Below are 10,357 nucleotides of genomic sequence, written 5' to 3' on the forward strand. Positions count from 1 at the left end.
TGTGAACACCTACCTTTTTCACAATTTTAAAATGGTTATTTTTAAAGGTTGTTGTTGCTGCCCCTCCCCCCAGAAAAATTTACTTGAGAGGATGGCACTGAAGCTACAGCTAGCGGAGAGGGACATGCCAGATCAGAGCAAATGGGAGCAAATGAAGTGGGAGAAAAAGAGAGTAGAGCACACCCTGGCCCACCAGGCCTGGAGGACGATATGCCCACTCTGAACAGTTAATGGTAAGAGTGGACAAGATGGCTGATCCCACTATGAGACACGCCATCCCTTGATGGCCCAGGGCCCTAAGGGGGACAACACTGGAGACTCAGTATCAGGACTGGCCCAGACTGACCCTGTGACAATGAGGCAAACCACTAAAACCAAGAGACAGCAACTGTGGGAGCAGAGCAGGGAGCCCCTGAGGGAATACAAAGGACAGACTCTGGGGCCAGAGCATGGTACCCCATCAGACCTGACTGAAGGACACTCCTAGAGGTCAAAATCAGACCTTGATCTATTTACAGGTTTACTTTCTTTTAATTTTTATTTAAATTTATTTATTCTTCTATGGTAATTGGTTTTCTTTTTTGTTGTCATCACTGTTCTCATTCATAGACTATATTTTTATGGCTTGATTTTTGGTGCATATTATTATCTCTACAAATCTATCTAGATAAGATAGACTGGATGAATAGTCTGGAGGAGAAAACAATGGGACCATAGGTTCCAGGGGGACATAGGAGAGGGGGAGGAGTGGGTAAGGAGGTGGTGCTGACCAACCCAGGGACAGGGGAGCAACAAATGATCCAAAATCAGTGGCGAGGAGGGTTCGAGAGGCCCGGTAGGGATTCAACAAGGGCAATGTAACTGAAAGAAATTACTGAAACCCAAATAAATGAAGGCTGAGCATGATAGTGGAACAAGAGGAAAGTAAAAGGAAATAGAGGAAAGAACTAGGCGACAAAGGGTATTTATAGAGGTCCAAAGACTGGAATTTACATATGTAAATATATTTATATAAGAGGGTGGGGAAACAAATCTATGTGCATATATTTATAAGTGTAGTATTAAGGCAGCAGATGGACATTGGGCCTCCACTCAAGCACTTACTCAATGCAAGAACACGTTGTTCTATTAAATTGGCATTCCAGGATGCACACTTTGCCGACACGATTGCTGAAGACAAATGTGTGCATAAGCAAATGTGGTGAAGAAAGCTGATGGTGCCCGGTTATCAAAAGATATAGCATCTGCAGTCTTAAAGGCTTGAAGATAAACAAGCAGCCATCTAGCTGAGAAGCATGAAAGCACACATGGAAGAAGCACATTAGCCTGTCTGACCACAAGGTGTAGAAGGAACCAGTTATCAGACATCAAAGAACTAAAAATCGTATCAGTGGGTGCCCATCTTCCTGATACGATCACTGAAGACAAATGTGTGCATAAGCAAATGTGGTGAAGAAAACTGATGCTGCCCAGCTATCAAAAGATACAGCATCTGGGGTTTTAAAAGGCTTAAAGGTAAACACGTGGTCATCTAGCTCAGAATCAACAAAGCCCACATGGAAGAAGCACAACAGCCTATGTGACCACCAACTGTCGAAGGGATCAGGTATCAAGCATCAAAGAACAAAAAATCATATCATTGTAAATGTGGGTGCGTGCAGAGTGGTGACTCAAAGCCCATCTGTAGCCAACTGGACACTCCCTTACTGAAGGGTTGTGGGGAGGAGATGAGCCAGTCAGGGTACAGGGTAGCGACAATGGAACATATAACTTTCCTCTAGTTCTTAAATGCTCCCTCCCCCCACCCACTATCATGATCCCAATTCTACCTTACAAATCTGGCTAGACCAGAGGGTGTACATTGGTACAGATAGCAACTGGAAACACGGGGAATCCAGGACAGATGACCCCTTCAGGACCAGTGGTGAGAGTGGTGAAACCTGGAAGGTAGAGGAAATGTGGGGTAGAAAGGGGAAACCGACTACAAGAATCTACGTATAGCCTCCTCCTAGGGGGATGGACTGCAGAGAAGAGGGCGGAGGAAAACGTCAGACAGTGTAACATATGACAAAATAATAATAATTTATGAATTATTAAGGGCTCAAGTAGAAGGTAAGTGTTTTGAGAATGATTATGGCAACAAATGTGTATAGTGCTTGACACAATGGATGTATGTAGGGTTTGTGAGAAGAAATGTGTGAGCCCCCAGTAAAATGATTAAAAAATAAAGATTGTTGTTGAGTTGCACCAGAGTAGAACTGTGTTCCACAATTTTCAATGGAATAAAATTATGCATGTATGAACTAGAACTTGAGTAGCAATGCTTTTTTACTTACCCTGGTATTTTATTTAAGCCCAAAGTAGGAGTCACATTGAAGTTCAATGATACTTAATGTCTCTCTGCATCTCGCAGTGGGTTGCTTCATCTCAAAGCCAGAGCGCTCCTGAATTACTGATAGTAGTTGACACTTTCAGGGAGGCACAGAGAATACATAGAGAGCTACAATGTGCTAGTTCCTTCAGTTATGGTTCATTATAATCCTGTCTCAAAGCACCAGGAGGGTTCCTAGGTGATACAGTTAATGCAACTCAGCTATTACACAAGAATGTCAAAGGTCAAGTCTAACCTTTGAAGAATCACCAGGTTATTTAGTTCCAAAAAATGCAACCATTAAAACTCCTGCGGAACATAGTACTATTCTATACTGGGGTCTCTAACTTGGAATCAACTTGATAGCAATTAGTTTTTAAAACTCTGAGATAAGCCCTAAACACTGTCACCAATATTTTAAATTATCCAAAACTTGGAGATAAGTCAAAGGAGAGGAAGCATGTCATTTCAACCACATACTGAGACACAATTTAACAGGTCCTCCCAAATATCATTTAATAATCTGAGAGACTCAACCAAGCCCAGAGTATGCTGTCCTTTGGGTCCCCAGCAGCTGTTCCACAGGTAGGTGGTACAAATCTGCTCTGCAAAAAAAGAGAAAAAGAGGATGCTGTGTGCTTCCATAAAGATTCGCAGCCTCAGAAGCCCCATATAGTGAGTCTGTGAGCCAGATTCACCTCAATAGCAGAAGTTCTAGTAGGTATAGCTTCCTTTCCCACAATCACCAAAGTGTGAGAACAATCACAATTCCTACCAGTAGAAAAATGGATAAACAATATATTTTAAATGCTTAAAATGGAATATTGCTAGCCAAAAAGAAAAATAAAATCTTGTTGTTTCCTGAAATGTGGATGAACCTTGAAAGCATTATGCTGAATGAAAAAGTTAGTCACAAAAGGACAATTACTAAAAGATCTCATTTATAGAATGTAAGCAAATACACCAAATCCAAACATTATTAGTGGTTACCAGAGGTTTAGGGAACATTGAATTTATGTTAATGCTAATGAGATAATTTGAAAAAAGGTTGGTGATAGGAAACTATTTTATTGGCAGTTTAAAACCACCACCACCCCCACAATCCCAACACACCCCCATATACACAGCAAAACAAAAAAGAGGGGAAACCAGCACTCTGTCCACATCACATTATGAGCTTTTCTCTTCTCCTTTTCCACACACACATGTAGTAGACAAAAATCTCATACCAGAGTCAGGGGTGTTCCGTACTTTTCTTTTCCTGGGTTTAATTTCTTATTTGAGTTTACATTTATATGTTGTTTACATTTTGCTAGCTGATAGAAACTTAATCTGAGCTGAGTAATAGCCAGTTCTATCCATACCTGATGGGCTGCAGGAATATTTTAGAAAGATAACATAATGTCAGGACATGTGCTGCTGGCACCTATCACACTATCTCTATATATTTGTTGTCTGTTGGGATGAGTGTGGTTGCTGTATCCCTAACTTCCAAATTCAGGACCAACCCCCATCTGATTGTTGCTCAGTTGACACATATTTTTATGTCCCCACACCTCTCAGGGGACTCTCTAAAGCCAGATGTTGTTGATATTCTCTGTCTACACACCACACTCAGCCATTTATATTCTATGGCTCTTAGGTTAAAAATCAATTATTCATAACTTGGAAATAAAAGGATTATTGAGTATATTTAAAATTAATAATAGAGCTGTATCTGACAAGCCATTTTAGAGAGCATCAAATGTTCATTGGAAACACTTCTCAACCTTTTACTAATTATCACCCTCAGGAAGAAAGTTTTAGAATAATTAATTTAAGCTAATTAATATAATTTAATAATCAAGCTAATGGTTAACTAATTTAAGTATGAGAAATTGAAATACTAAGAAGCCATGTAATTTTTTTAATTAAAAACTCTGATAGTTATGTTTTGTGTTAACTGGTCTGGGCCAGGATCTTTAAGTAAACAACTCAGGTCACAACCTGGTGATATATCCCGAGGGTGTGTGTTATACTTCAAATAGACACTATGTAGATTTCTCTCTCTCTCTCTCTCTCTCTCTCTCTCTCTCTCTCTCTCTCTCTCTCTCTCTCTCTCTCTCTCTGCCCCCCACCCCCTTTCTAGTGTGGATTCTGCATCCATTTCATTGGCTGCCAGTTTTTTTTAAATTAAGCCAATGATCTGCCATAGTGCCTACCATCTCCTGGGAGCTATCAGTGGCTTGCCATGACATCTGATTTGCCTATCTGTCTCTTCATCTACCAGTTGTAATCTCCCTGCATTACCTTTCTACTTTGTCCTCCTACCTTCAGGTTTATTTTCTGGCTTCCTGGTTTCTCTTAACATCTGACACATGGACTTGAACCAAACTGGACTTAACTGCTTCTGCAACTGCAAGCCATTTTTCTTAATATAAACTTCTCTCATTATATACATATAAAAGTGTCACTGATTTTGCTTCTCTAGAGAACCCAACCAAACACATAATCTATGGATCACCTTGAGACAAATTTGAATTGCAGAATACTTCATTTTGCTTATGTGGAGCTTATATATGAAACAAGAGGCAGTTGTTTGAACAGATCTAGGAAATGCTGTGTGGTTTAAAATCTGGAAATATGTTCAAGTATTGTTTCTTTTTACAAGATTTATCCACTCTTTAATAATTAATTAATAATAAAGGGTGAGTTAACCAAGTTTTCCTTCTCCCAGACAATGGCTTTTTAACTGAGGGGTGATAGTGCCCCTAAGGGTGTGGAAGGAGGGGTGAAAATTAGTTTTTGATAGGTGAAAATCATCTTAGATATTACAATGGTTTGTTGTCCTCTGAAGCTCAACCCTATTTGAAGAACCTTGCTGTTGCTGTTGTTGTTGCTAAATGCTGTCAAGGTGATCTTGACTCAACACAAACCGAAATACGAAAGAATGTAGTACTGCCCACTCCTGTGTCACCCTCACCACAGGGATTGTTATGTTCGAACCCATTGTTGTAGGCCCTGAACCAATACATCTCATTTTCATTCTTCTTTCCTCATTAACTAAGACCCAGTTGCATGTTAATTTATCAAAGATCAAGAAGTAACAGATTATGTTTTCCAGAAAACTTCCAAGTTATTTGTACCAACACAGATTCTTCTGTGAAGTAACCAAGCAGTTAATCTGTTCACAGTCTTGATACGACTGAGGAAGGTTTCATTCAGAGTGTGGTATACTCTTCATATAAACTGACAGTGTGAAGAAGCTATCTCACTTCTACCACTATATCTGAATTCTGCAAATGGTCACCAAATTCCTGTTATATTGCCAGGAGCCATCAGCACACTGCTGACTTAGGATACATTTAGCTGATCTCAAATGCCTTCAGCTCCACCTCCACCAGCCTGTGATCTCCATAGTTCATCTTCCTGCATCCTGCTCATCAGCTCCTACAGCTACAGGAGTCAGGAGAAGGCTACAGCTTATATATGTGACCCACAGACTGGAAACATATTGGACATACCCACTTTTACAATTGTGTGAACCCTTTCTTGATATAGTGTTCTATATACATACACATAAAAGAGTCACTGGTTTTGCTTCTTTAACGAACCCAGCCTAACACAAAAATTAAGCACAGTTAATCAACTTGACTTCTTCAACATATAAAGAACATGCCACTCAATAACAACAAAATACACATTCTTTTCTAGCACACATGTAACCTCCAGAACAGACTATATGTTATATCAGAAAGCAAGCCTCAGGAAAATTTTAAAACTCAAGATATTATAAATGATCTCCTGGCACTAAAATGCTAGGCCAATGGCAAAGAATAGAGAACACTGAAATAAATCCATCCACTTTCAGAAGACTGAGCTTTTACAAAGAGCCATGATATTTTCAATGAGAAAGAAATAGTCTTTTCAGCAAATAACTCAAATTTCTGTCAAGTCTGCCAATTCATAGAACTGTTCCAGTAAGTTCCTGAGACTGAAACTGTTTACTGGAGTAGAAAGTACCATCTTTCTCCCAAGGAGCAGCTGGTGTCTGTGAACTGCTCACCTTGTAGATTACAACCCAATGTGTAACCACTAGCATGCCAGGCATCCCTTTCAACAAATGGTGTTGGCATAATTGTATTTCTATTTGCATAAGAGTGAAACAGGACCCATATTGCACTCCACATACAAAAATGAACTCGAGACTCATGTGAACTCTCCAAAAAACTTACCAACAACCTGTGAATTCTAATTCATAGTGACCCTGTAAGATAAAATAAGGTATGACTGCTTCTGTGGGATTTCAAAACTGTAGCTCTTTATGAAAGTAAGAAGCTTTATTTCTCCCATGAAGTAACTGGTGGTTTCAAACTCCTGATCTTGTGGTTAGTAGCCTAATGCATAAGTACTACACCACTCAAACTCAAAAACTCACTGCCATTGAGTCAATGCTAACTCATAGGTACTCTCTATGGGTTTCTGAGACTGTAATTGTTAATGCGAATAGAAAACTCAGGCTTTCTCCCTCAGAGCTTCCGGTGGATTGAAACTGCCCATGATGAGGACCACAGCCCAACCTGAAACAACTACACCACAAGTGCTGACCTATAAAAATTATCAATTAAAATATAGGGATAAACATACTGACTCTAACACATACATAAACATTATCAAAGAGAATGAAAAATATACATCCCATGGAAAACAAAACAGATGACTGGAAACTACCCCAACTATATCTGCTGTGAAGACCCTGAACTCCAAGGCAAGATGGTTGAGGACCAACCTGGAGCTCAAGAGCACCATGAAGGTACTTGATGCTTGTTCCCAGTGGTGGCAACATGCTGCTTCATGAAATGCAAATTCAATACCCAACACCTTAATAGCAGCAGTTAAAATAGACCCAGATGACATACTATAGATGACAGTACTTACATTGTCCTGATCATCAGGGAGATATTAAAGCAGACAGACCCCTACATTGTTGAAGGCCTGTATCTCCACATAATAACCAAAGGCTTTGAAGCAGCGAAGGAAAGGCCCTTCAATTTCTGGAACAACTCAAAGTCGGCAAAGAGACACTGATAGATGTGGCCAAGACTTTTCTGCACACGGAAATCCTAATGGAACTTGCTGAAAGCAAGTTGAGCCCATTGACCTTACCATGGTTAAAATCATTGAGATGAGGCATAAATCAGAAATGGATGCAAGTTTAATCCGAGGGCTGGTATTGTATCATGGGGCCAGCATTCTGATATGAAGAAAAGAGTAGAAAGTGAATATATCCTGATCTTCAATGAGTCCATAGAATATGAAAAAAAAACAGAAGCGAATTTGAACTTCTTTTACATGAGTGTAGAGGAGAGGGAGAAATTCATTAAAGCTGAAAGAAAATTCATTGAAGACTGAGTGAAGAAAATAATAGAGCTGAAAAAGAAAGTCTGTGGTCATTCCATAAAAAGTTTGTTGGAATTAACCAAAATGAAATTGACCACTTTTCCTTAGTGATGTAGTGGTTATGCAATGGACTGCCATTTGCATGGTTAACAGTTCAAAACCAGCAGGAGCTCCAAGGGAGAGAAACTGGGTTTTCTACTACCATAACAGTTACAGTCTTGGAAAGCTACAGGGGGTTGCTATGAGTCAACATTGACTTGATGGATCAAGTGAGGTTTCCCTGGTAAAGGAAGGCTTACAGAGAAGCATGGAGAAGCTTACACTTGTCTGTGGCAGAGTGGCTCTAAATTCTTTAGAAAATCTGAATCTGGACGGTCTTGGACATACAATCCTAGTCTGAATACATGTTGGGAGAAGAGAAGTTTGCCTTCGTCAAGTAGTGCAATAACCCATGCCCAGTCATGCTGCTGATCAAAACATCAAATAAGCACACCCTCACTCAAAACAAAAATGCCATCTGAAATGATATGAGAGTGGTCAAAAAAATGCCATCAATGATGGTTGCTTAACCCCAGGGGCTGGTACAATGGAAGTGACCATGGCAGAAGCTCTGATGAAACATAAGTCCAACATCAAGGGCCCAGCTTGGAGTCTAAGCATTGGCTGATGTGCTGCTCATTATATCAAAGAATTTTGCTCAGATCTCTGATTTTGAGCTTCAGGAAACACTCAAGCATTCAGAATCTGGTCAACTTGTGGGTGAACTTGAACGCAGGTGAGCTGGTGGTGGCCATGGAAGCATGCATATGGGAAAACTATTGTGTTAAAAAACAGTTTCTACCGCCCGGCACTGTGGTTGCAACCAGCATTCTCCTGGTGGACAAGATCATGCTAGCTGAGAAGAATTCTTTAACAAGATTGATAAAACTCATATGCTTCTAGCTAGACTCATCAGTAAGAGAGAAAACATAAATTATCAGTTTCACCCATGATAGAGGACATTATTACACATATTAAGAGAATAATGACAAATTAGGAATAATTGTATTCCAATAAATTTGAAAAATTACATCAACTGAACAGATTCCTTAAAAGGCACAATTACTAAAATAAAACAAAATTGAAATTTTGAATAATGCTATATTGGTAAAAGACACTGAATTTATCATTTAAAAATAAATAAATAAGCAAAGCCCTTTCCAGCCAGAAAATCTCAGTACCAGATGGTTTCATTGACAAAACCTATCATATATTTAAGGGAGAAATAAAATCAATCAATGCTATGAAAACTTTTTCTGAGAATTGTGCAAAAGAGAAAAATTTATGATGTTTTATGTAAGCAACTGTGTTAGACAGGGTTCTCTAGAAAAACAAAACTAGAATGCTAATAATTTTATATGCATTTATACAGATAGAAGATGTATAATATAAGAAACAAACATCTAATTAAATTATAAAGCAGTACAAATGGCTCACTGCAACTCACTCCCGTGAGACAGTTGTAAGACAATGGCAGTCCTTCAAGTCTTGAGAAGTGCCAGGTAGTCCTCTGTAAAGCAATTCAGGCTATCCAGGCACAGGCAGCAAACAGCAAGGCAGGTCACCAACAGCAGGCAAAAGACAGAATCCAATAGTCTCCAGCTCAAGAGATGTAAATTCCAATGGTGTGACAAAGCAGGTCTTGAAGGAACCTCAAATTACAATGACGCAGTCCATGGGTTAGGTGTCCCACAGGTAGTGTAGCTTGCAAATTGAGGCAAAGAACAAGCAAGGCAGCTGCACACTGGTCTGATGATCAAAGAGCAAGAGACAAAAAAGGCAAGGCTCACTGAGCCATTTATCTTCCCACCCTTCAATTAATTCCACATGTGTTTATCAGCGAAGTTGGCACAATAAAGTAACTACCTCACAACATAACCTTCCTTGATATCAAACTTAAGAATTATATACACTTACATTTATTGAGTAGTTACCCATCATTTTGCCATACATCTGGGGGCAAGAAATACTAAGTTGTATGGCAAGAATAACTCTAACTATAATGGGCAAGGTTGTGTGTCAATTGGCTGGTACATGATTCTCAGTGTTTGGGCAGTTATTTGATGGGGTAAATTAGCAGCTGTGTAGTGATATAATTTGGCAGTTATGTAATGATGTTGGGCTACTAACCACGTGGTCAGCTAGGCAAACCCCTCATCTGCTCCATGGGAGAAAGATGAGGTTATCTGCTCCCATAGAGGTTTACAGATTCTGAAACACTATGCAGGGTGGCTATGACTCAGAATCCACTTGGTGGATGGAGGGTGGGGGGGGGAGGCTGGGAGGGTTAGTAATAATGTAGTCATCCTCCATTCTTACATGGTACTATGGTTTTCATAACTATTTGGTCTTCAGAACTGAAATTTGTTGATAAGAGGAGTGGGTGTATTAGCAATTAGAGGGAGTCAATACAAAAATAAATCTATTACCTTCAAGTCAATTACAATTCATAATGACATAATGCACCTACAGAGCAAAGTAGAACTACTTCAGAGGGTTACTAAGGCTGTAATTCTTGGCAGACTGCCACATCTTCCTCCCAAGGAGAAAATGGTGGGTTTGAACTGC

The 10,357-nt window shown here is 39.6% G+C and overlaps 1 pseudogene; it reads left to right on the forward strand.

Annotated features, from left to right (window-relative positions):
- Positions 1-7,170: 7,170 nt before the first annotated feature.
- Positions 7,171-8,692, forward strand: LOC142449231 (T-complex protein 1 subunit zeta pseudogene; annotated as a pseudogene).
- The last annotated feature ends 1,665 nt before the right edge of the window (positions 8,693-10,357 follow it).

The sequence above is a fragment of the Tenrec ecaudatus genome, chromosome 5 (genome assembly GCF_050624435.1).
Source record: "Tenrec ecaudatus isolate mTenEca1 chromosome 5, mTenEca1.hap1, whole genome shotgun sequence".
NCBI classification, from domain to species: Eukaryota; Metazoa; Chordata; class Mammalia; order Afrosoricida; family Tenrecidae; genus Tenrec; species Tenrec ecaudatus.